Genomic DNA, 27,973 nt, shown 5'->3' with positions numbered 1-27,973 from the left:
ATTTTGAGAAATTAACGTTCAAAAAAAGATATATATCTGTAACAGCGCTCCGCTTCGCGTACTTTTCGTGTTACGTAGCTTTGCGAAGCTGATTGGTTCTCCGGCATCTGTAAACATTCCAAACAGTCCGTAGCGGCCGCCATCTTGTCTCTCGGTAGGATCGAGAGACAAGAGGATGCCAAAGCAAAGGGGCAAATGACCATAAGGGGGCATAGTAGATCCTCACTGACCTCTTAGGTTTGATGTACCATTTTGCCAAGTTTGGTGTAATTCCGTTCAGCCATTCAGGCTGTAGACGTATCTAAATGTCCTATGGAAAATTGCATGGGGAAAACACATTTGAAAGTGTTGAAATTTAGAACCAATTAAAATGTTACTTTGGTTTTGTATTTGTGTGTGATGAAAGTTAATTGGTTATGTATATATCAAAAATGAGAGGAAACCACAGCCATTTTGTGATACTACTGTCTGAGGTACATTTGTGAGGAATTTTTGGTGCTCAATTTCTGGTGTTTGATTTACACAGTACTAACACTTCTCCTACTTTCAAAAAGGTGAGTTGTTAATTTGTAAGGGGAACTATGTTGTACACTTTAAGATAATTTGAAAAATGTTTTCTGTTATTCATTTTCAGTCCTTCTGTTATACTAAATACTTGATAAAGTTAGTTTTATATTATGTATTACTAAAAACGATAAATGAAAGTGATTATTTTTTTCTGCAATTTACAGCAAGAAATTTCAAAATAAAATGGATCACAATGAAGAGACCGTGGCAATTTCTTTTGAATTATCCACTACATTTATTGAAATTGACAGCACCAATAATGAAATATTCTCACAAGGAGGAGATGACTTGAATGATTTTTTTGATCAATCTCTTGACGGCGAATTTATCGAATGTTTGGAGACCATAGAGTTACAAGAATCATCATTGCAGACTTTTCATGAGGAGATTTCTGATGAGATGATTGAAGAGGAAATTCCTGATGAGGACATGTTACTAGTTCTTTCAAATTATGAAAATTCAGAAGAATACATTTATATTTAGAAATCAAAAATTGTTTGAGACATTATTCATTTTTATTTTTAATTTATGATGTTGTAGCGAAGTGATTGTAGTATAAAAAAAGACTTATAGTATAAAGTGCAAAAATTGGTTCTTTTTGGAGGGGCAAAAAAAAAAAATCGTTTTTTTGGTGGGGTGCGCCCGGTTAGCGTAACGGGAAGTGGACTGGGGAGCGTACTACAAGGAAAGAAGAATGATTGACTTTTAACTTATTGTATGTTTATAGACTTGTTTTTCTGCTGAGTGACGTGTCGGCCTATCTCCACGGGATGCAGTCCCTACCATCTCGGCGTTTAAGCCCAGGGGGACCGGTAGTGTGGGAGAGATAATGGGGCATATTATCAAGGGGGTTTATCTCCGCTTTTTTGGCTTTAAAAGCCAAGAAAGCGGAGATAAAATTATCTCCGTATTACGTAGCTGTCGCTAACACCAGTTAGCGACCGCTAGTAGGAGATAGCGACCATCTTGGGCTCCACTTTGCATGTCAGTGATATTTATCACTAATGACATGCAAAGTGGGCATGCCAAGATGTTAGCGACTGGAAACAGTCGCTAACATCGCTATCTCCTATTACCAACTTTTGGAGATATTCGCGCTAAGCGCGAATATCTCCAAAAAGTAACACCTGTCCTGAGCAGTTCTTAGCCATGTCATCCAATGGGAGGTGGATAACATGGCTAAGAGCATTAGCTCGGTAATGCACGAATATCGCTGACTTTTCAGCGATATTAATGCATTGCGGCCGTTTTTTATGGCATTTGCGATAAACCTTGATAATAGCAAGGTTTATCTGCGATAATTTCTGACGATGCTTAGCGGTAAAAAATTCGTTGCTAAGCATCGTTAGGGATAAATATCGCTTAACTTTGGTAATATGCCCCAACGTCTGTTAACGTTCGATTCGAAGGAAATGAGGAAGTGTTGAAAAACATTGTCTGCGCCATCTTGCCTTTTTTCAAATGCCACACTTTTGTCGTGCACGGCAGCCATTTTAGATGCCTTGACCAGACCCACTCTCTGCACGCTGTCGATCCGTAGCATGGCTCCCCACCCTCGCAAGCATCTTCCCCAGGCACTGGTCACCCCCGCTCTCTGTCTTATGCATGGGCAATAAACCTCCCCCCATCTGCGCTGCTCTTCCCTGAGAATCACACCCTGTGCCCGCCCGACACCTCCCTTTCGCCCTATTCACTACCGCACCCTCTGACACTCCTCTTCCTCTGTGTCCGATTGTCCAGGCCGGTCCCAGGCTATCAGCTAGCCCTGCAGATGTAGTTTATGGCCCCAGCTGTAAAGAATCACCCCTCTTCAAAGGAGTTATAGTAGATCAAGGCCCACACCCGATGAGATCCGTCACACCACACGCGTTCCTACTATCTGAAAACCATGCTGTATTGTGATTGGGGAGGGGACCGAGCCTGAAGCGGAAGATTCCAGGGATGACTCTTTGTACATCAAAGTTTTTACAATTATGTGTCACATTAAAAATATATAGCACTCCAACAAAGTAGTAGGAATATAAAACTTTAATAACTTATAAATATATACAACAAAACAAAAACAGTAAAAACATTTAAACAATGAAGAGACCGTGGTAATTTCTTTTGAATTATCCACTACATTTATTGAAATTGACAGCACCAATAATGAAATATTCTCACAAGGAGGAGATGACTTGAATGATTTTTTTGATCAATCTCTTGATGGCGAATTTATCGAATGTTTGGAGACCATAGAGTTACAAGAATCATCATTGCAGACTTTTCATGAGGAGATTCCTGATGAGATGATTGAAGAGGAAATTCCTGATGAGGACATGTTACTAGTTCTTTCAAATTATGAAAATTCAGAAGATGTTGCCTGGGTGCCGCACTGATTTGGGTATCCGGCGTGGGGCGTCCCGGGGGGTGGGTCGTCAGTAGCGGTCTGTTGTGCGAATAGTTCCAAGGCAGCAGAACGCGCTGAAATCTGGATGGCACCAAGGTGATGTCCAGTAAGTTGCCGCCCACCAAATAACGGCGTGGGGCGCCGCGCGGGGGGGGGAGGCAGTCCAAAGTTCCGTTAAAAGGGCAAAGGAAAGGATCGGTGGTTTGAACCATCAGTCAAAAAGGGGAGGGGGTGCAACAATTTTTCCTACCGGGTCACACTGTGCTTTCACCGGAACTGAGGTTTGCAGGATTCTAGTCATTCAAACTGAGGCTGGCGCCAGCATGGGAGCGCCGACGTCCCGCGGCTACAGTTTCATCACTCCACGGGCGATCATGGCAGTCATTCCCCATCGGGGGTGTCTGCGGGGGTCGGGGACTCCCGCGGCTCCTCTAGAATCTTCAAGGTCATGGAGGACTACGGAGGTGGAGTCAACCAGTGACCGGGCCATTTCTTTATGCTGGGCCTGCTCTTGCCAGGTCGACCGGCATTTTGAGAGTTCGGTAGCTACCGGCGATCGCGGGGTCAAATGAGCGGACAGGCTCCACCCTGCCGGGCGAGATGTTGCAGCATCGCCACAGTGGAAGAACCCTTTTCCGGGCGCCTGGAGCGCTGAGGGTGCAGCTGGGAAGCCTCCACCTGGGGAGGCGGGAGAGGCCTGTTCGCACCGTCTCTCCCACCCAGTGCACCCCACGGCGTCTCGCTTGACATTTGTTATGGCCGGACCAGGCGATGAGGACGAGGGGGGGGTCGGAGGCATGTGCAAGACATCCCCCCCCAGTGTTGTCGCAGCCATTATAAAAGAAAGAAGAAATGTCCCGTCCGTCTTTGGGCCGGACCTCCGGTGGATGGCGGCCGGACGCCCTTTGCTCTGGCCCCATGAACGGGTTCCTTGGCTCATCCGGTGGGGCAGGCCTTGGCGTGTGGTGCCTCTCCTGGGCCTTTCGTGCAGTGGCCTCTCCACTCCCAGGCCCTCCATGGATGCTGGCCCAGACTGGGAGAGAGAGGGTCTAACCTGCAATTCTCCAGGGTTACCGCCACCGCGGCCGGATCCCGTCGGCCTCGGCCTCTGGTTGATGGTGGCCGGACTGGGAGAGAGAGGGGAGGGTCGAGGACACAGACATTCCCCCCCTTGCAACTCTCCAGGGTGGTCGTAGCAATCCCCCTGGACGGGTGCCATTGGCCTCGGCCTTTCCTCCGGCTACACCCTACGTGATGATCTTCTGCCGATGGTTGGCAGCAGGACCCGCCTTATATGTGTTGCTTCCGGCTGGGCGTAGCCGGAAACCTGTTGCACTTTGGAAGTTTCCAGAATGGGGCGGATGTCTGCTGACTTGTATCTTTCCCAGTTTGCCGTTATTTGGCCGTGGCAGGCGGTGGGACAGACACGTTTTGGGGCAGTGAGGGGCGATGAAGCCTCGTTGCCTTGTGGCCGTTGCAATGTCACACTTGGTTTCTCTTACTGTTTTCAGGTTTCTTATTACGGGCTTACTTCTAACGTTTCTTGTTTCTAGGACAATAATAGGTTTTATCATTACGTATTGTTATCGTTTCTTTGTTTGTTATTTAATAAAAAGTTCATCAGTGGCCTACTGATTTTCGTTTTCCTATTCCTTTCTTTCCAGGTTGTTTCATGCTAAAGTTTCTGTTAACAGGATACAGTGATCACTTCGTTATTATTGCATATGTCCTTTTCACTAGGGGTGCTCTCTGGTCGGGCCAGATGACCTATCTCTAGTAAATGGTCCGGGTGAAACAGGTGCATCAATCAGTGGGGAGTAGATAGGCATGACAGATTACAACGGGGGACAAAGGTCCGCATTACCTACCCTTTCATTACTTGCAAAGATTTTCCTACGTTTATTTGCAAACAGGGAATACCTCCAAAAAGAACCAATTCCCAAACAGTCAATGTTCGGGCAAACAATCAATCAATGAGGAACGAAATAGGCACGATGTGTTAAAGGTTTGCGTTACCTACCCTTCACTATCTGCAAAGGGAGAGAGAATATTCCTATTCTTCCCCGTTTGCAGGCAGAGAAGATCCTTAAGAGAACCAACTTCGAACAATTCAATGCTCGATTCAATCAATCAATCAATGGGGAGAAAAATAGGTATGACGGATTACAATGGGGACAAAAGTCTGCATTTACCTATCCTTCACTATCTGCAAAGACTAAACAGAGTATGGCGATTCTGTGCTTGTTTGCAAATGCTTGGATAACAATCAATCAAATGGAGAGAGAAGCAGGCACGACGGATTACAACGGGGGCAAAGGCCTGCGTTAACTAACCTTCACTATCTGGAAAGAGAGAGTACTCCTAATAGAAATGAGGGGGGGGGCAGCATTGAAAGCAGATCAGTGTGCATAAACACGAAAATGTTTTTTCTTACCACGTACTTGACAATCGACAGCTTATGATATTTGCTATTAAAAAACCATTGAAATTCACTGAAAAAACCATAGGTTATAGACCATATATAGTTAGGAATTAGCATTTACAAAACCTTGAAAATTCACTGAAAAAACCATAGGTTATAGACCATATATAGTTAGGAATTAGCATTTAAAAAACCTTATTTTACTCACACAAAACCATTGAAATTCCATATATAGTTAGTAGTACTAACTATATATCGCGCACCCGCAATCCACTGCTGATCATGTCACATATTACATCATTCATGACATGGTCAGTGACATCACTGATGACATCACTGATGACATCTCAAATGACATCACTGATGACATCACTGATGACATCTCAAATGACATCACTGATGACAACATCCAGTGACTGTGTATTTCTGTAAAGTTAAAATATGTCTTACATATTGAAGAATGAGTGGATGTAGAAGTGTCTGGATGAAGGATTTAGTAGGTGCATGCCTGACTGTATGAGTGAGTGGTTAAATGTGTCTCACTGAGTGCATGGGTTAGTGACGAACTGTCCTAATTTGTGCATCATTATGTTTGTTGTTCTGTAAACTGCTGCATGTGTTGATCAGTAGCTATATGAGTAAGTATATGGGTTATTGATTGGTTGCTCAAGTATTTGTATGGGAGACTGAGTGTGTGTGTGGGTGGCTGGGAGGTGTATGACTCTGTGCATAGATGTGTGAGCAGTTGATTCACTAGATGTATGGGTTCAAAAGTGCATGTGGAAACAGCTGTATGGGTGGTTGACTGTGTGCATGAGTGCATTGGTGAGTGAATGGATATCTCAGTGCTACATGTCAAAGTAAGTACATATGTAAAACACAGTACATGTGAGAATTGGCATATATAAATAACTGTGCATAAGAGTCAGTGAATGTGTGAGTGGCTGTATGGATCATTGTGAACTTGTATCAGGGATTGTAAAAGAGAGTAAATATGTGTTAGTATTTGTTTGAATAAGTAAGGTGTGTATAACTGTATAGTTGAGGAAATTGAGGTGTGATTGATTCTTTGCATGACTGACTAGGTGTGTAAGTAACTCCATGGATGAGTGACAGTCTGTGAGTGTCTGTTTACACTGAGTGTATCTAAGGTTATATTAGAGTCTGAAGAGGTTCATCGTATTATCACATGAATGATGTCATCAGTGATGTGATCAGTAATGTCAAATGAGATGTCATCAGTGATGTCATTTGAGATGTCATCAGTGATGTCATCAGTGATGTCATCAGTGATGTCATTTGAGATGTCATCAGTGATGTCATCAGTGATGTCATTTGAGATGTCATCAGTGATGTCATCAGTGATGTCACTGACCATGTCATGAATGATGTAATATGTGACATGATCAGCAGTGGATTGCGGGTGCGCGATATATAGTTAGTACTACTAACTATATATGGAATTTCAATGGTTTTGTGTGAGTAAAATAAGGTTTTTTAAATGCTAATTCCTAACTATATATGGTCTATAACCTATGGTTTTTTCAGTGAATTTTCAAGGTTTTGTAAATGCTAATTCCTAACTATATATGGTCTATAACCTATGTTTTTTTCAGTGAATATATATATATATATATATATATATATATATATATATATATATATATATATATATATATATATATATATATATTTATTTATTTATATATATATAAATCAAAAAGAACATAATTATTACAATGTTTGATACACATTTTTAAATAATATTAATAATATAATTTAAGTACCACACTATATTTTCACAATTACAACAATCAACCAATATCATTTTATTTACAATTCAAAAGCATAACACAGTTAAAACAATAACTATTTTTATGCGTTGTATTACTCAAATACCTTCCTATTGATTACCTCTACAAAGTAAACAACACAACTAAAATGTATCTTTCAATTAAAATAATTACAGCATCTTACTTAATTAATGTAATTCTGTAGAAGTTCAGGGAAAATGGAGAAGTGTTCAGCATGAGCTTAAGCTTACACTCGAGGAAAACCCATCAGCAAGGTCTGCTCTCACTCAGAGTCAAAGGAAAACCTGCCTAAACTTCCTTTGGAAACACCAATAAAATACAGACAGTAGCTTTGAGAACATCCATATCTCTCTCTCACCACCAAGAGCCAATTTAGTAACCGTGCGTAAGGGAAGTCGACATATTCCCTAGATCTCATCTCCTGGGAATTAGATATGCAACTGGTAGCCTTGAACATTTCACACTCCTGGTATGCCATAAACAGAAGGCCTCCTCTCACCATCATTTCTCCAAGTACCATCATTTCACTATCAGTAGTATAATACAAACAATTAGACTTTCTCTAGCTAACGAGAAACATGGTAATGCACCTGCAGAAAAATAAATCAACACACTGGCAGTATTAAAGCAAATATTCCCAATAAAGGCCCAAAGTCAAGTTTATTTCTCTCAAAAATAGAAATTGATGACTATTACATTATTATGTATATATATCATAAGTGAATGTTAAATGTGAATATACAAAGAACATGATTACATTAGTCAGTTGATCAACTTCACATTTGGGGCCCAATTATGAGTCTGACGGTGCGGTGGCAGGACCGCAGCAGGACCACCCTGCTCCTGTGTTGGCAAATCTGAATGAGAACCGCCTGCTGTATAATGAATTTTTTAGTCAATGGCAGGCGGTTATTTAGTGTTTCCTCTGCAGTGACTAAAAAGAGGTTCCACAATGGGAACATCAAAAGAAGTTTCAGCATGGCATGGACTGTGAAGTCCACGCTGTGCTGGAACAGGGGTGCAAGCACACAGTGGGGCATCTGTTTTGGCACCCTGCGTGCATCCACATGGAGTTAGGCACAAGGGGGCACTGTAGGGCCCCCTTTCTTTCCTCACCACCTTTTTTCAAGGAGGAAAGACCTCCATGAAATCAGTGGCAGTGAGAAAAGTCATAATATGCTTGGCGGGACCACAGCGGTCCCTTCAAACATTTTGATGCCTCTTGACTGCTGCGCCACCGCCAGGAAACTGTGGTTCCCTGCCGAAGTCGGTGGTCCCAGGGCAGCACGACCACACAGGTTGTAATGTGGCAGTCAGAAGGCTACTACTGCCACCGCACCACAAGTCTAGTGGCCTGAGGACAGTCAAGCTCATAATTAGGCCGTTAGTGGTTATGCACTGTTTATTAAAAAAAAGTAAAACCGCAAATTAGATTTGAATGTTGTATATAAGTGCATAAATGAATCTACATGACATAAATAGGGTAGAGTATAAATGATGCTGCTCCAGAGCAAATACCACTAGACGTTTGACACAACTATATATAATGTGTCATCCAAAGAGGTTTACTTTTCTGCATGCTGTTAGTACTCTGAATGTTCTTATATCTTCCCCCTTTGTAATCTAATTCATTTCTTCTATTTCTCTCTAAATTTGAGTTGTGCTTTAAACTCTTTTTTGTAGTTGTGCCCTTCCTTGTAACATCTGGAGCAAAACCGTTTACTTTCAGTGTCTGACTTTTCTTCTACCATTTCTCAAGTTCCAATAGACTTCAGAATTATACCCCTTCTTTAACCAGTTATGTCATACTAAACATTTCCCCCTAAGTTTGCCGGCAACTTCACTCTAACAGTACCTCTGCCCTTAACATCAATTTCTTCACAGTCCACTTCATATTATATTGTGAATTGCTCTTAATGCCTTAGTGACATTACTTTTGATGATTCTTTACACATACTCCCCACAAATTGCCAATTTGTTGAATTACTTCCATCCTGGTACCAATTCAGCTATAAAAAATGGAATATTTTGACAAGCTATCAGCATCTCTTGCAATCATTCTTCTACATTCAATCTGTTACCTAACACCAATCCCAGACATCAAGCTACTAGTTTATTTGCCCTCTCCATTAAGCTTTCCCTAGAGGGACATCAAAACATTTGCTATTATATCATGCACTAACTCCATTTTGCTCCTTTTGTTAACTTCACTCACTATTCCTAATTTCAGTTTTCATTTATCATGGTTTTTAGCTGATGAGTTACATTCTAATATCTTAGATGAATTGACTATGATGGATTATTTTGATTGTTTATCTGTAATTTTTAATGAATTGTTTGTTTTTACACACTTTTATGTTGTGCAGTGTTCAAATCGAATAAAGTGATTACTGAAACTTCTAATAAAATTACTGAAATTTCACTCACTCTCACAGTCAGTAAAAGATTGTTTGCTCATTTAGTCACATCACTCTGTAAATTGTAATTGTAAATTGCATTGATATGGTGTGTACTACTGCAGTAGCAAATAGTTCTGCAACATAGATTTGGAGGTAAATGGTAGATTAGTAATATGTGCTTTCTTTTTTCCCTTGTGAATTTGTTTTGGTACATTTATGTTCTTGAGTTATTCAGTGTTTAGAATTATTTTGAGTATTGATAGAATAATGGGAATGGATTAGGAAAGGGGAATTAGTAAATTGATATTGGGAGCAGTGGGTGTATGCAAACTGTCAGTTTTGGTAAATTGGCTAAAAAGGAGGTGGAAGTTAAAAAATGATGTTTGTGAGTTCAAGTGGTCAGAAAAGGTTGGGATGAGTCAGAAAGAGGAGGGATGAGAAAAAGGGTGAAGGAAGAAGACTTTCTTTTAACTCAGATTAACTTATATAGACATATATTCATATACACAAAGTGGATGGAATAACCCCTCTATATATACACCCATATGTAAATAGAAGCAGCAATATTTACATGGGCTGATATACACATGTACCTTGTGGTGAAGTATTAAGAACAATTTTCAACAAATAAGTGGAATTAACTGATACATAAATATCCACTGACAATCACTCAATCAATCAATCAGAAAATTTGGAGAGCGCACAACTCACCCGTGAGGGTCTCAAGGCACTGGGGGCTGGTGTGCTGATACTGCTAATTACGAGCCTAGCAGTCCACGGACCGCCAGATTTATGGTAGCATGGTGGTAGCGGTCTTCCAACTGCATCATGATCATGAGGTGGTCGGACCGCCACAACAGCCAGAGATCAAAATCCCTGGTGGTGGCGCTGTGGTCCCGCCACGCATATTACGAGTTTCCTCTCCACCACAATTTCCATGGCGGGTACTCCTCCATTTAAACCGTAGGAGAGAGGAAACTGATGGTGCCCTACAGGGCCCCCTGTTGCCTCAGAGCCCTGGGGTGCATGCATGGGGGCACATGGTATGCCCCTTTTGTTCATGCATCCTAGCATTTGCATGGAATGGACTGCAAAACTCCATGCTGTGCAGGTACTGACTTTGACTTTCAAATACATAGAGAGGGTCCCTGAAACTTTAGTTTGATTTGGAGAAGAATCTAGGGAGGGATACAAGTAACACAAATCACCATAAACTACTCCAAACTCTAAATATGAAAACAATGCATTTATGATATAAAGATACCATATGTCAGACCAGTGTCATTTATGATTTATTGTTCTTAGATATGAACACTTGTTTTTTATATTTTAACATATAAAATAGTGATATTTAACAATAATATATGTATACAATTTGTGAGCTCCACATACATAGAAAGACAAATGAACCATATAAATATACTGAGAACAAAGACAAAAAGATACTAACTACATAACAAATTTTAAAAATACAATCACATACAGTCGTACTAAAGAAAAATATGCACATCAAGACATCAACTGCAGAAAAGTCACGGGGTCCTATGGCTTATTTCATATTGTAATACCAGTTATAGTGCAATGTTAAAAAATTCTGAAATACTATTTTATAAAACACAATTATATGTAGACAGAAGTGCGCCGACGTGCTTTTTTGGAAGTTACAAGTCAGTGTAAACGAGTGGTGCAACCTTCAACAGGATGCTGTAAATATATGTAATTCTGTGGCAGCTGCCATCCAAGCTGCACTTATTCAATAGCAATGTCAAACATAAGGGCCTCACAACAATGTTCAAATACTGGTTTCTGAGAAATGTTGATGCAACTGGAAGAAAAAACAATCAATCTTTCATGGGGGAAGCTTCTATAGAATATCAAGTTTAGAAGGTTATCTGGACTATGAGAGTTTTAAGTGGAGAACCAAATGTAATTATGAGGTTTCAGGGAAAAATTCACTGGGAATAGCAGGGCATCATCAAGGTAAAGTGTCCGCAAATTGCTGAAGATAGACTGTTATATGCCTAACTGCGGATGACTTGAGGCATAATCCTAGGGCTAGGTAGCCAAGAAGGTATGGCAAGGATACAGGGCCACGTTACGTTGGTGGTATAAAATCGGATTTAATTTTCCAATTGCACTCCCTTGGGAACGCCAAAGAACCACCCGCCTGACACGAGAAAACTTGTAATCTTGTGAGTGTCCGCACATGGGTTTGGGGGTGTGGCCGCTGGACTGTCCCACCGCTGCACCCTACAACTTGTAAACAGGCTCCTAATAAAGTTTTAGTAGTAGGCAGTAACCCCTCTATATTCAAGCATAAGAATATAGCAGCAATATTTTCTTGATATGATGTATATGTGTATCTTGTGGTGTAATATGCACAAAATATTTTCCCCATTATCTTAATGTAGCTGCTTATTAAAAGAAGCACATTTCAATATACAATGGCATGAATAATGACAACCATTCAATTATCATCAACAAATCTCACACTTGTCGTTTTTATTCCACTCTTGTGAAATGCCTCATTTACTGCATATCTTTTGTGTAGCAGGTCAAAGTTCGAGCTAAATTTCAACTATAATTTCATCTATAGCATGCAGTATTCCCATAGAGTCTCGCTAAATCCACCAATTACTTGATCCTGGTCTCCCATTGTTGTCAAAATGTAATGACCACTGTATTATTTCCATCACTGCAATAATTTCCTTTGCTTCAGAGAAGTGTCTTTGCTGGAAAGTAGTCTCATTTAGTAAAATAATTTGAACCGAGTTCATCTCTAATTGGCCAAATTCATTTTCTGCTGCTGAGCCTCTGATAGTATCTACACTTTCTTCCTTCAATTGTTGTCTGGTGAAAAATATACAAAGGTTTTTTACCCTGTTGAAAATAGTTTCTCCAACCTCTTTCTGTGTCTTTATATTCATCGAGCACATCACCTCCTGCTTGGATAGTTTCAAATAGGCAAATACTCTTTGACCTTCAAAACCTTAACAGTGTTTTAAAATAATCACATTTCTGCCGGCTCTAAAACGACAGAAAAGCAATGAAAGAGCAGCAAAATGCTTTATAAGAGTAAGCTGAACACAAAATAGATTCTCAAATTAACTGTACATGTCATATGCAAAAATTCCCTTAGTGCTAGTTTGCTCATATGCTCATTCCTTGGAGCTTAATAATGAAATCATCAGCAAACACAAAAAACTGTACCTCACACACATAAAAGATCAGCATAGGGAAAAGACTTACCGCATGTACTTCTTTATCCTAGTATCCAAACTTTTTCTCCCAGGCTTCTTCAGGTGAGATCATATCCCTTCTTGCAGGTAGAGTTTCCTATGTGGCATTGTCACTCTGCAGAACTTTAATCCGCCAGGCGGGCAGAGAGTCCTTCTCTTCCAGTGACCTACATGGCTTAAAGCCTCTCTTCACCTCCATTAGAATGAAAACACTCACACTCTTTGTGGGCTTATATGGTTTATGTTCCTCACATTTGACCACAGGTTGAGATGATCATCACACACGTCAAGCACAAACTTAATATAAAGTAAGGTGAGTAGATGACTTTATTCTGGGTTCACCTTGCTGCTCCACTTTCCATCTTCCTTCACATTTCAAATCATCATATTTGAATTCCTTGCCCACACTCAAGACCCAACAACACTCACTTTACTCTACTCACTGATACAAGCATATATTCCACATATGTGCCAGTAACTATGCAGACCAGTGTCACAGGCATCAGACAACATACATTCATTAATCATATTCAAGACGCAACAGAAATCTAAGGTCTAAGCACATATTCTTGAATGGTGAGATGGACAAGAGGGCTATCATACTAGGGCAAATGTTTCTATTTTGCGGTTATCATTGCAGATTCATTAAAATAAGGTAGCCTTGAGTGCTATGGATGGCCAGGTGAGTAAAGAAGAGTGCATTCAAGGTGAAGCAAATGGCCCTGAGTATCCAGTGAAGAGCCGGCAAAGCTAGACTATTGTGATCATTTATAGCTCTAATAGTTGTCTGACAGCAAATTTTATCTTCTCTGTGCTCTTCATAATAGGTAGAATATGGAAGATAAAACCTGTTTGTGTACTCCAGACTTGATAGTGTCAGGATGATGTTAGCCTCATCCTACTGATGGTAATTTAGATTAGGCAAAAGGCAGTACACAGTTGGCCTGGTGCTGAAGGAACTTGTTGCAACTTGGTTCGCTTGTAGTGCCAGCAATAGGTGACAGATTGCATTGCTAGAAGGTGCCTTTACAGTGGTAAATGTATGCCTATCATCCTCTTGACCTTAAGTTGTAAGTGATGTAAAGCTTCGAAGAGGGTAATCTCATAAAGATGAAGAAAATTGTCTACAGGTATATAGTGTTTTGAATTACTTCAAGTCCACAAACCCTATAAGATGGTGTTGCAATAACTGTATGATGTCAGTGATGCCATCAATTATGTCATTTAACATGTCATGAGTGATAAATTATATGAAAACCTCAACACTATCTAGTAACATGCAGTTTACAGTTAGTTCAGTATACTATAACACGTGATTTATTTTTACTTGAGTTGTTACTTTTTTTCATATATCGAAGTGTAAACATAGCAACACCTCAACCTTTGTTTCTTCAATGAATGTTTATTTTAAAATAAGGGAAGATTTTATTAACATAACCATAACTAACTTTAGGGAACCTTAAACCTTTGCTTCCTTTGAATTTCTGAACATTATTATGATGTTCATCCAACTTCTCCACTTTGCATGGACATGCACAGCCCCCTGGGGTCAATGACTCTTCCTGTGCTGTACACTGCCTTTGACCTTGGCACAGGTGGGGATTGGTTACAGGATCTGGCTTCAGGTGCCAACCGTCCATGGTTGCCCAACCCCCAGCTGCACATGCCCTTTGCCTATGAACAATGGGGATTGGACGGAAGTCCAGCACCCATCCTCCCTCAGTTGGTCACTCCCCCAAATGCCTATGGATTTTGGTTCCTCACCTGTGCAAAGCCCTGCGAACAATCTCCCAGAGACAGCCAACCCCCAGCTACGCATGATCTTCAACTTGAGTAGGGCACAGCCAACCAACTGCCTGCAGACTGTTCATCTGCTGCAGATGCCAATTACTGCCACGAGGAGCTATGAGGCTGTGATGTGGAGTCTGGCATCATTGTAGAGAATGCTGCTGATGAGGTATGTGGGGGCCTACACCGAGGATGCGTCTTGCAGTTGTGGTGGTGCAGAAGTTCCGAACAGCTGCATTGCTGCTTTTTGCGATGGGAACAATTCACGCAGCAGAGATGATGCATTGGTCAGTTCGGGTTTGTGCAGCAGTGGAAGTGTATTGGATCTGCTGGATCCACAGAGACTGAAATAGCACCTTAGGCCCACTTCCAAGGGTCCATGACTGTGGTGGCTACACTTGCCAGGGAAGGCTCACAGATGGCAGAATTCAGGTGCAGATTCAAGGTGGTTGGAAGCCTGTTATGTCCCTGAGGCTCCATATTAGGAGGCAAGCCAACTAGCCTTTGGAATCATTCTGGTTTCTGGCTTCAGGAGACACACGTACAGTTATTCACACCCAGGCAAGTTTGCAGCAGCCAGCATATCATCATAGCAGGGCAGGTGTTCATCCACTGTAGCAGTTCAGCAGTTAAGTGGCAGACCTTGTAGCAGCACAGTCCTGCTAGAGTATCCACAGGTCCAGAAGCATACTGAACTTTTGGTTGCTGAAGTCCTTCCTTTATACCCTGGGGGCCTGATTCTGAAAGGTGGGAGAATCTTATAGAAAGTTTTGTTTAAAGTGCATGAAATACTCTACCTCCCCTGGCTCCAAATTGGCTGAAGTGACAATGCAGGGTGGTGGTTAGGCCCTTTGAGTGGAGCCAGGACACAGCCTTTTCAGGTGAAGGTGTGTCATTTTCAAAACATGATACATCTACCTCCTCTCATTTAGGAATTACAGCGACCTAGGGCCTACCTTAGGGGTGACGGATATTTAATAAAAGGGGATTTTAAAGCTTATCGAGAGGGTTTAAATGGCAAGTCCGCATGGCAGTTTAAGATTGCATTCAGGCGTCAATGTTAGGCCTGAGACATGTTTTAAGGTGCTACTTAGTTGGGTGGCACAATAAGTAATGCAGGACCACTGTTATCATTTAATTTACAGTCCCTGTATATTTGGTGTACTACTTTATGAGGGACTTATAAGTACAACAAATATGCCAATGAGATGTATGCTAATGAAACCATGTTTTGGGAATTACAAGAGCACCCTGGCAATGGTTTGCAGTGATAAAGTGCAAACAATCTTTAGGCAAAAAAAAGCATTCCTCCAGTGAAAATTGAAGGTAAGTATGCAAAAATTAGGCGGAATATCACCCTAAGACTGACAGGTCTAACAGTCTGCAAAGCTTACACTAGTGTCACAGTACTAGATAAATAATGGCTACAAGTACCACTTTACCAAGAATGGTTTCACAGTACTGGTGGACCATTCTAGGACCCATGGAGCGTCTGAATCTTGTAAAAAATCAATTGTTTTTTCAGATTCAACTACAGGGTCAGCGTTCCCATCAGTACCACATCACATGTGCCTCTGGTGAGGAAGTGCTCACTCTGGCCCTCCATGTCCTCTTACATTTATTGATTCAGGATGCCAATTCTGCAACTCCATCGCCGACTTCATCAGCACGCACGCTCTGACCTCCACCAATTGCATCCTGCTCGGCAACCTGAACTACCATCTAGAAAACAACAACAACAGCAATTCCTCCACCCTGGTCGACAGCCTCGCCACCCTTGGACTGAAACAGATCGTCACAACCCCAACCCATATTGCCGGCCACACGCTCGATGCCATCTTCACCGCCAGCCCCCACGTCACCTTCAGCCACGCCTCCGAGCTCATCTGGACTGACCACCACTTCGTCCACTTCACCCTCCAGAAACCCGTCACCCACCACCGCACTCCACAGATCCGCCGCCGTCGCTGGGGCAAAGTCACCAAGGAGCGACTGGAAACGCACCTCTCACTCAACCCACCAACCACCCCCACCACCCCGAGGAGGGGGCCCGCCCCCTCAGGCTCTGGATGGAGGACTGCGCCAACACCATAGCACCTATGAAACAACCCACCGACAGAGACACCAGTCAGAGAGCCATCTGGTTCACCCCGGAGATCCTAGCCTCCAAGCGCACCTGCCGGAAACTCAAGATCATCTGGCTCAACAATAGAACTCCCGCCAACCGCACAGCCCACAAAGACGCCATCCGCAACCACCACCACCTCATCAGCACCACCAAAAGAGCCGCATTCAAAAACCGCCTGGACAACAGCGGCCACAACAGCAAAGAGCTATTCAATATCATGAAAGAACTCTCCACTCCCAGCTCCTGCACCAACGACATCCCGCCATCGCAAGCCCTGTGCGACACCCTTGCAGCCTTTTTCCACCGCAAGATCACCGACATCCACAACAACTTCAACCCCCGGACGCACCCTACGGACACCGCCACGATGAACTCCCCCAAGCCCCACCGACCACGACCCTCTGACCACTTGGACCAACGTGAGCACCAAAGACATAACTAAGACCATGAGCACCACCCACTCAGGCTCCCCGTCTGACCCTCTACCCCACCACATAACCAACAAAGCCAACAGCCTCATCGCACCCCACCTGCGTAACATCATCAACCTCTCCTTGGAAACGGCGACCTTCCCGGAGAGCTGGAAGCACGCCGAGATCAACGCATTCCTGAAGAAACTCAAGGCTGACCCGAGCGACCTCAAGAACTTCCGGCCCATCTCCCTGCTTCCGTTCCCAGCGAAAGTCATGGAAAAGATCGTAAACACCAAGCTCACCTGCTACCTAGAAGACAACAGCATCCTGGACCCCTCCCATTCAGGCTTCCACAGCAATCACAGCACTGAGACCGCCCTCATTGCCGCCACAGACGACATCAGAATCCTACTCAACAATGGCGAGACAGCGGCCCTCATCCTCTAGGACCTCTCTGCCGCCTCCGACACCGTCTGCCACTACACACTACGCACACGCCTCTATGACGCAGGAATCTGAGACAAGGCCCTGGACTGGACCACCTCCTTCCTCACGGACACAACCCAGAGAGTCCTCCTCCCCCGTTCCATTCCGGAACCACCAAAACTATCTGCGGCGTCCCCCAGGGATCCTCCCTCAGCCCGACGCTGTTCAACGTCTACATGGCCCCCCTCGCTCGCATCGCCAGACTACACGACCTCAACATAATTTCCTATGCCGACGACACCCAGCTGATCCTCTCCCTCACCAAGGACCCCCTCACCACCAAATCCAACCTACACCAGTGCAAGAAGGCCGTCGCCGATTGGATGGAGGCAAGCAGACTCAAGCTGAATACGGACAAGACTGAGATCCTCATCCTCGGGCCTAACCCTTCAGCGTGGGACAACTCCTGGTGGCCAGAATCACTGGGAACCCCCCCCGGCACCTACCAACCCATGCACGCACGCAACCTAGAAGTCATCCTTGACTCCAAGCTCAGCATGACCAACCAAATCAACGCAGTCTCCCCCAACAACGAGAATAACTTTTAAAAGAAAAAACGAGCACACAGGGTTCCCTAAACTCTGGATTCGGCCTTCAGTTTTGATAAACAGAACTTCTAAAAACATTGGAACTATTTTTTTTGCCCTGAAAGCGAAAATATTTTTTTTACGTACCCAAAATATTTACCTTTTTTGGCACATGATACTCAGCTTAAAGTAGAACTATTCTTAGAGAACAAGATTTCTATTTTTAGACTCTCTAGAGACAATATTTCGACCTAGCCTCTAGCACATGTACAGTCTTGTATGAATATGTGATGAAATGGTCTCGACCTTCTCTTCTGTATTAAGAGCCATTTCATAAATGTAAATTTCGCTATTCATTCAGCCAATATTTCAACGTACTATATATGCATTATCTGAATGACATCACTGCTTGAAAACGTACAGTATAATACTCATTTTTCGTGTATATACCATTTCAAATGCATTTTTGTGTATTTTGGGGTGGACTGGAAAACACATGCATCGTTATATGTTTAATATTACTTAGTATTTAGTAATGATGGACATTATACGTGGAGTGGGTGTTGTGAACATATCTAGGACCCTATTTAAATATTCCTGATTTATGCCCTTATTTGGTTATATTAAATCATATCCTTATAAAGGCATAAGAATCATACCCATATTAAGTCATAGCCAATGCAGTCCAAATATGGCAAGGCTACTCCCATAGACTCCTAGAAAGTACAACGCGTTCTTAAACAAACCAAGCCTCCAACAGCCCGGGAATTCCCCCTGCTTCTGTTTTGATTTGTCCAAGAACTCCTGGAGTCCTGAAAGAACTGCGAGTTCTTAGTGCCGTCTTATGTCCAACTTTACGTCAAACTCTGCACCTTCCAGGTATAAATATACCAGCATCTGCCTTAGCAAACACACAGTGGTTTGGAGCAGATCGGTTATCTACTTACCCAACGTCCTGCTGAAACGAGTGCAGAAGGAAGCCGACCCTCCCATTGACGCACTGAGAAAGACGCTGTCTTTTCTCCTGCCAAGAAATCCAGCTCCAGTGTTTTCCGGTCACCCTTGCGGGTTGCTGGGAGATCGAGTCCTGAGAGAGAGATAAAATGCCTCCTTCATTCTATAACCAAGGTACAGAGCTGATTAGACCCTTAGAGAATTCTTGATTCAGATTCTTGGCAAAACTATCTTAAACTCAAACTACATCTCACTTACTCCTTCCCACGTACTAGGCTTAGGTTAGGTACACCGGGGTAGGCGTATTTTAGAAACACCAGTTGAGTACGTTTAGTCAACTTTTATCATTGTATGTATTTTATCCGTTTTAAGTATCTTATGGCTTAGAAACCATATAAATGCTTTTACAGTATTATTTCATAATACTCCTTTTACTGTACGCACTTTACTTTATGACAAGTATTGCAATTGTGGCAATTCAGTTCTCTTGCATGAGAAAGAAGACTGCTCAATAAATAACCACTTTTATTGAAAACGCCCGTCTCTCTATTTCTCTGCACTCCTGGTGAAACTAAGCATGCACGATTGACTAAGTGAAATAGCTGTCTATTGTTTCCGCGACTCTGGAGATATACTCCTTATTCTGGAGCGAGCAAAGTTGTCATGTTTATGCGGTTGTTAGAAACTAATCCCTTCTTGTCTATTCAGGAAAGTTAACTCCTTCCTGTTCACTCAAGAAGGTTTCTAGTGACCTCTGAGCTAGCTGGCATTCCATAATTAAGTCTAATATATTCAATAGAGACCTAGTCGACCTCAGCCCTACGTCTAAACTATCGTTTATGTTATTCCAATGCGCAGAGCCTATTGGGAATATAGGAACTACACTACAGGATGAAGCGCAGTGAGGGATAGAATGCTTGAGCTTTATATTATTGTTCAGCCAGATTTTAAGGTGGTAGGCTGTAAGTGGGGTTAAGTGTGACATGTTTTGGTATTGCATAATATAAATAGCACATTCATTTTCTTGTTTCATTGTGCTTATTCCTGAAATTAAAAAAGAAGTAGTGAAAAATGTTAGTGCATTCAGCACAGAATTGATTCTGGCTCTAGAATCATCTTAGATTCATATTCTCCTTTTTTGGAGTTCGATCAAATACTGCATTATTTTATATGAACAGCCATATCTTAACCGTCCTGAATACTATGGAGCTGATTACAAGTTTAATTGTGCATTGACAGAACCACCCTGTCGTCGCACTGCCATACCTCGGTGAGAACCACCCACAGTATAATAATGTTTTTTTGTCATTGGTAGGAGATTCCTTTAGCGTTCCCACGGAGACACCTATAAAATAGGTCTCGCTAAATCCACCAATTACTTGATCCTGGTCTCCCATTGTTGTCAAAATGTAATGACCACTGTATTATTTCCATCACTGCAATAATTTCCTTTGCTTCAGAGAAGTGTCTTTGCTGGAAAGTAGTCTCATTTAGTAAAATAATTTGAACCGAGTTCATCTCTAATTGGCCAAATTCATTTTCTGCTGCTGAGCCTCTGATAGTATCTACACTTTCTTCCTTCAATTGTTGTCTGGTGAAAAATATACAAAGGTTTTTTACCCTGTTGAAAATAGTTTCTCCAACCTCTTTCTGTGTCTTTATATTCATCGAGCACATCACCTCCTGCTTGGATAGTTTCAAATAGGCAAATACTCTTTGACGTTCAAAACCTTAACAGTGTTTTAAAATAATCACATTTCTGCCGGCTCTAAAACGACAGAAAAGCAATGAAAGAGCAGCAAAATGCTTTATAAGAGTAAGCTGAACACAAAATAGATTCTCAAATTAACTGTACATGTCATATGCAAAAATTCCCTTAGTGCTAGTTTGCTCATCTGCTCATTCCTTGGAGCTTAATAATGAAATCATCAGCAAACACAAAAAACTGTACCTCACACACATAAAAGATCAGCATAGGGAAAAGACTTACCGCATGTACTTCTTTATCCTAGTATCCAAACTTTTTCTCCCAGGCTTCTTCAGGTGAGATCATATCCCTTCTTGCAGGTAGAGTTTCCTATGTGGCATTGTCACTCTGCAGAACTTTAATCCGCCAGGCGGGCAGAGAGTCCTTCTCTTCCAGTGACCTACATGGCTTAAAGCCTCTCTTCACCTCCATTAGAATGAAAACACTCACACTCTTTGTGGGCTTATATGGTTTATGTTCCTCACATTTGACCACAGGTTGAGATGATCATCACACACGTCAAGCACAAACTTAATATAAAGTAAGGTGAGTAGATGACTTTATTCTGGGTTCACCTTGCTGCTCCACTTTCCATCTTCCTTCACATTTCAAATCATCATATTTGAATTCCTTGCCCACACTCAAGACCCAACAACACTCACTTTACTCTACTCACTGATACAAGCATATGTTCCACATATGTGCCAGTAACTATGCAGACCAGTGTCACAGGCATCAGACAACATACATTCATTAATCATATTCAAGACGCAACAGAAATCTAAGGTCTAAGCACATATTCTTGAATGGTGAGATGGACAAGAGGGCTATCATACTAGGGCAAATGTTTCTATTTTGCGGTTATCATTGCAGATTCATTAAAATAAGGTAGCCTTGAGTGCTATGGATGGCCAGGTGAGTAAAGAAGAGTGCATTCAAGGTGAAGCAAATGGCCCTGAGTATCCAGTGAAGAGCCGGCAAAGCTAGACTATTGTGATCATTTATAGCTCTAATAGTTGTCTGACAGCAAATTTTATCTTCTCTGTGCTCTTCATAATAGGTAGAATATGGAAGATAAAACCTGTTTGTGTACTCCAGACTTGATAGTGTCAGGATGATGTTAGCCTCATCCTACTGATGGTAATTTAGATTAGGCAAAAGGCAGTACACAGTTTGCCTGGTGCTGAAGGAACTTGTTGCAACTTGGTTCGCTTGTAGTGCCAGCAATAGGTGACAGATTGCATTGCTAGAAGGTGCCTTTACAGTGGTAAATGTATGCCTATCATCCTCTTGACCTTAAGTTGTAAGTGATGTAAAGCTTCGAAGAGGGTAATCTCATAAAGATGAAGAAAATTGTCTACAGGTATATAGTGTTTTGAATTACTTCAAGTCCACAAACCCTATAAGATGGTGTTGCAATAACTGTATGATGTCAATGATGTTATCAATTATGTCATTTAACATGTCATGAGTGATAAATTATATGAAAACCTCAACACTATCTAGTAACATGCAGTTTACAGTTAGTTCAGTATACTATAACACGTGATTTATTTTTACTTGAGTTGTTACTTTTTTTCATATATCGAAGTGTAAACATAGCAACACCTCAACCTTTGTTTCTTCAATGAATGTTTATTTTAAAATAAGGGAAGATTTTATTAACATAACCATAACTAACTTTAGGGAACCTTAAACCTTTGCTTCCTTTGAATTTCTGAACATTATTATGATGTTCATCCAACTTCTCCACTTTGCATGGACATGCACAGCCCCCTGGGGTCAATGACTCTTCCTGTGCTGTACACTGCCTTTGACCTTGGCACAGGTGGGGATTGGTTACAGGATCTGGCTTCAGGTGCCAACCGTCCATGGTTGCCCAACCCCCAGCTGCACATGCCCTTTGCCTATGAACAATGGGGATTGGACGGAAGTCCAGCACCCATCCTCCCTCAGTTGGTCACTCCCCCAAATGCCTATGGATTTTGGTTCCTCACCTGTGCAAAGCCCTGCGAACAATCTCCCAGAGACAGCCAACCCCCAGCTACGCATGATCTTCAACTTGAGTAGGGCACAGCCAACTAACTGCCTGCAGACTGTTCATCTGCTGCAGATGCCAATTACTGCCACGAGGAGCTATGAGGCTGTGATGTGGAGTCTGGCATCATTGTAGAGAATGCTGCTGATGAGGTATGTGGGGGCCTACACCGAGGATGCGTCTTGCAGTTGTGGTGGTGCAGAAGTTCCCAAGAGCTGCATTGCTGCTTTTTGCGATGGGAACAATTCACGCAGCAGAGATGATGCATTGGTCAGTTCGGGTTTGTGCAGCAGTGGAAGTGTATTGGATCTGCTGGATCCACAGAGACTGGAATAGCACCTTAGGCCCACTTCCAAGGGTCCATGACTGTGGTGGCTACACTTGCCAGGGAAGGCTCACAGATGGCAGAATTCAGGTGCAGATTCAAGGTGGTTGGAAGCCTGTTATGTCCCTGAGGCTCCAGATTAGGAGGCAAGCCAACTAGCCTTTGGAATCATTCTGGTTTCTGGCTTCAGGAGACACACGTACAGTTATTCACACCCAGGCAAGTTTGCAGCAGCCAGCATATCATCATAGCAGGGCAGGTGTTCATCCACAGTAGCAGTTCAGCAGTTAAGTGGCAGACCTTGTAGCAGCACAGTCCTGCTAGAGTATCCACAGGTCCAGAAGCATACTGAACATTTGGTTGCTGAAGTCCTTCCTTTATACCCTGGGGGCCTGATTCTGAAAGGTGGGAGAATCTTATAGAAAGTTTTGTTTAAAGTGCATGAAATACTCTACCTCCCCTGGCTCCAAATTGGCTGAAGTGACAATGCAGGGTGGTGGTTAGGCCCTTTGAGTGGAGCCAGGACACAGCCTTTTCAGGTGAAGGTGTGTCATTTTCAAAACATGATACATCTACCTCCTCTCATTTAGGAATTACAGCGACCTAGGGCCTACCTTAGGGGTGACGGATATTTAATAAAAGGGGATTTTAAAGCTTATCGAGAGGGTTTAAATGGCAAGTCCGCATGGCAGTTTAAGATTGCATTCAGGCGTCAATGTTAGGCCTGAGACATGTTTTAAGGTGCTACTTAGTTGGGTGGCACAATAAGTAATGCAGGACCACTGTTATCATTTAATTTACAGTCCCTGTATATTTGGTGTACTACTTTATGAGGGACTTATAAGTACAACAAATATGCCAATGAGATGTATGCTAATGAAACCATGTTTTGGGAATTGCAAGAGCACCCTGGCAATGGTTTGCAGTGATAAAGTGCAAACAATCTTTAGGCAAAAAAAAGCATTCCTCCAGTGAAAATTGAAGGTAAGTATGCAAAAATTAGGCGGAATATCACCCTAAGACTGACAGGTCTAACAGTCTGCAAAGCTTACACTAGTGTCACGGTACTAGATAAATAATGGCTACAAGTACCACTTTACCAAGAATGGTTTCACAGTACTGGTGGACCATTCTAGGACCCATGGAGCGTCTGAATCTTGTAAAAAATCAATTGTTTTTTCAGATTCAACTACAGGGTCAGCGTTCCCATCAGTACCACATCACATGTGCCTCTGGTGAGGAAGTGCTCACTCTGGCCCTCCATGTCCTCTTACATTTATTGATTCAGGATGCCAATTCTGCAACTCCATCGCCGACTTCATCAGCACGCACGCTCTGACCTCCACCAATTGCATCCTGCTCGGAGACCTGAACTACCATCTAGAAAACAACAACGACAGCAATTCCTCCACCCTGGTCGACAGCCTCGCCACCCTTGGACTGAAACAGATCGTCACAACCCCAACCCATATTGCCGGCCACACGCTCGATGCCATCTTCACCGCCAGCCCCCACGTCACCTTCAGCCACGCCTCCGAGCTCATCTGGACTGACCACCACTTCGTCCACTTCACCCTCCAGAAACCCGTCACCCACCACCGCACTCCACAGATCCGCCGCCGTCGCTGGGGCAAAGTCACCAAGGAGCGACTGGAAACGCACCTCTCACTCAACCCACCAACCACCCCCACCACCCCGAGGAGGGGGCCCGCACCCTCAGGCTCTGGATGGAGGACTGCGCCAACACCATAGCACCTATGAAACAACCCACCGACAGAGACACCAGTCAGAGAGCCATCTGGGTCACCCCGGAGATCCTAGCCTCCAAGCGCACCTGCCGGAAACTCAAGATCATCTGGCTCAACAATAAAACTCCCGCCAACCGCACAGCCCACAAAGACGCCATCCGCAACCACCACCACCTCATCAGCACCACCAAAAGAGCCGCATTCAAAAACCGCCTGGACAACAGCGGCCACAACAGCAAAGAGCTATTCAATATCATGAAAGAACTCTCTACTCCCAGCTCCTGCACCAACGACATCCCGCCATCGCAAGCCCTGTGCGACACCCTTGCAGCCTTCTTCCACGGCAAGATCACCGACATCCACAACAACTTCAACCCCCGGACGCACCCTACGGACACCGCCACGATGAACTCCCCCAAGCCCCACCGACCACGACCCTCTGACCACTTGGACCAACGTGAGCACCAAAGACATAACTAAGACCATGAGCACCATCCACTCAGGCTCCCCGTCTGACCCTCTACCCCACCACATAACCAACAAAGCCAACAGCCTCATCGCACCCCACCTGCGTAACATCATCAACCTCTCCTTGCAAACGGCGACCTTCCCGGAGAGCTGGAAGCACGCCGAGATCAACGCATTCCTGAAGAAACTCAAGGCTGACCCGAGCGACCTCAAGAACTTCCGGCCCATCTCCCTGCTTCCGTTCCCAGCGAAAGTCATGGAAAAGATCGTAAACACCAAGCTCACCCGCTACCTAGAAGACAACAGCATCCTGGACCCCTCCCATTCAGGCTTCCACAGCAATCACAGCACTGAGACCGCCCTCATTGCCGCCACAGACGACATCAGAATCCTACTCAACAATGGCGAGACAGCGGCCCTCATCCTCTAGGACCTCTCTGCCGCCTCCGACACCGTCTGCCACTACACACTACGCACACGCCTCTATGACGCAGGAATCTGAGACAAGGCCCTGGACTGGACCACCTCCTTCCTCACGGACACAACCCAGAGAGTCCTCCTCCCCCGTTCCATTCCGGAACCACCAAAACTATCTGCGGCGTCCCCCAGGGATCCTCCCTCAGCCCGACGCTGTTCAACGTCTACATGGCCCCCCTCGCTCGCATCGCCAGACTACACGACCTCAACATAATTTCCTATGCCGACTACACCCAGCTGATCCTCTCCCTCACCAAGGACCCCCTCACCACCAAATCCAACCTACACCAGGGCAAGAAGGCCGTCGCCGATTGGATGGAGGCAAGCAGACTCAAGCTGAATACGGACAAGACTGAGATCCTCATCCTCGGGCCTAACCCTTCAGCGTGGGACAACTCCTGGTGGCCAGAATCACTGGGAACCCCCCCGGCACCTACCAACCCATGCACGCACGCAACCTAGAAGTCATCCTTGACTCCAAGCTCAGCATGACCAACCAAATCAACGCAGTCTCCCCCAACAACGAGAATAACTTTTAAAAGAAAAAACGAGCACACAGGGTTCCCTGAACTCTGGATTCGGCCTTCAGTTTTGATAAACAGAACTTCTAAAAACATTGGAACTATTTTTTTTTGCCCTGAAAGCGAAAATATTTTTTTTACGTACCCAAAATATTTACCTTTTTTGGCACATGATACTCAGCTTAAAGTAGAACTATTCTTAGAGAACAAGATTTCTATTTTTAGACTCTCTAGAGACAATATTTCGACCTAGCCTCTAGCACATGTACAGTCTTGTATGAATATGTGATGAAATGGTCTCGACCTTCTCTTCTGTATTAAGAGCCATTTCATAAATGTAAATTTCGCTATTCATTCAGCCAATATTTCAACGTACTATATATGCATTATCTGAATGACATCACTGCTTGAAAACGTACAGTATAATACTCATTTTTCGTGTATATACCATTTCAAATGCATTTTTGTGTATTTTGGGGTGGACTGGAAAACACATGCATCGTTATATGTTTAATATTACTTAGTATTTAGTAATGATGGACATTATACGTGGAGTGGGTGTTGTGAACATATCTAGGACCCTATTTAAATATTCCTGATTTATGCCCTTATTTGGTTATATTAAATCATATCCTTATAAAGGCATAAGAATCATACCCATATTAAGTCATAGCCAATGCAGTCCAAATATGGCAAGGCTACTCCCATAGACTCCTAGAAAGTACAACGCGTTCTTAAACAAACCAAGCCTCCAACAGCCCGGGAATTCCCCCTGCTTCTGTTTTGATTTGTCCAAGAACTCCTGGAGTCCTGAAAGAACTGCGAGTTCTTAGTGCCGTCTTATGTCCAACTTTACGTCAAACTCTGCACCTTCCAGGTATAAATATACCAGCATCTGCCTTAGCAAACACACAGTGGTTTGGAGCAGATCGGTTATCTACTTACCCAACGTCCTGCTGAAACGAGTGCAGAAGGAAGCCGACCCTCCCATTGACGCACTGAGAAAGACGCTGTCTTTTCTCCTGCCAAGAAATCCAGCTCCAGTGTTTTCCGGTCACCCTTGCGGGTTGCTGGGAGATCGAGTCCTGAGAGAGAGATAAAAGGCCTCCTTCATTCTATAACCAAGGTACAGAGCTGATTAGACCCTTAGAGAATTCTTGATTCAGATTCTTGGCAAAACTATCTTAAACTCAAACTACATCTCACTTACTCCTTCCCACGTACTAGGCTTAGGTTAGGTACAACGGGGTAGGCGTATTTTAGAAACACCAGTTGAGTACGTTTAGTCAACTTTTATCATTGTATGTATTTTATCCGTTTTAAGTATCTTATGGCTTAGAAACCATATAAATGCTTTTACAGTATTATTTTATAATACTCCTTTTACTGTACGCACTTTACTTTATGACAAGTATTGCAATTGTGGCAATTCAGTTCTCTTGCATGAGAAAGAAGACTGCTCAATAAATAACCACTTTTATTGAAAACGCCCGTCTCTCTATTTCTCTGCACTCCTGGTGAAA

Source organism: Lissotriton helveticus, chromosome 12 (genome assembly GCF_964261635.1).
Source record: "Lissotriton helveticus chromosome 12, aLisHel1.1, whole genome shotgun sequence".
NCBI classification, from domain to species: domain Eukaryota; kingdom Metazoa; phylum Chordata; class Amphibia; order Caudata; family Salamandridae; genus Lissotriton; species Lissotriton helveticus.
This window is presented reverse-complemented; position numbering follows the sequence as displayed.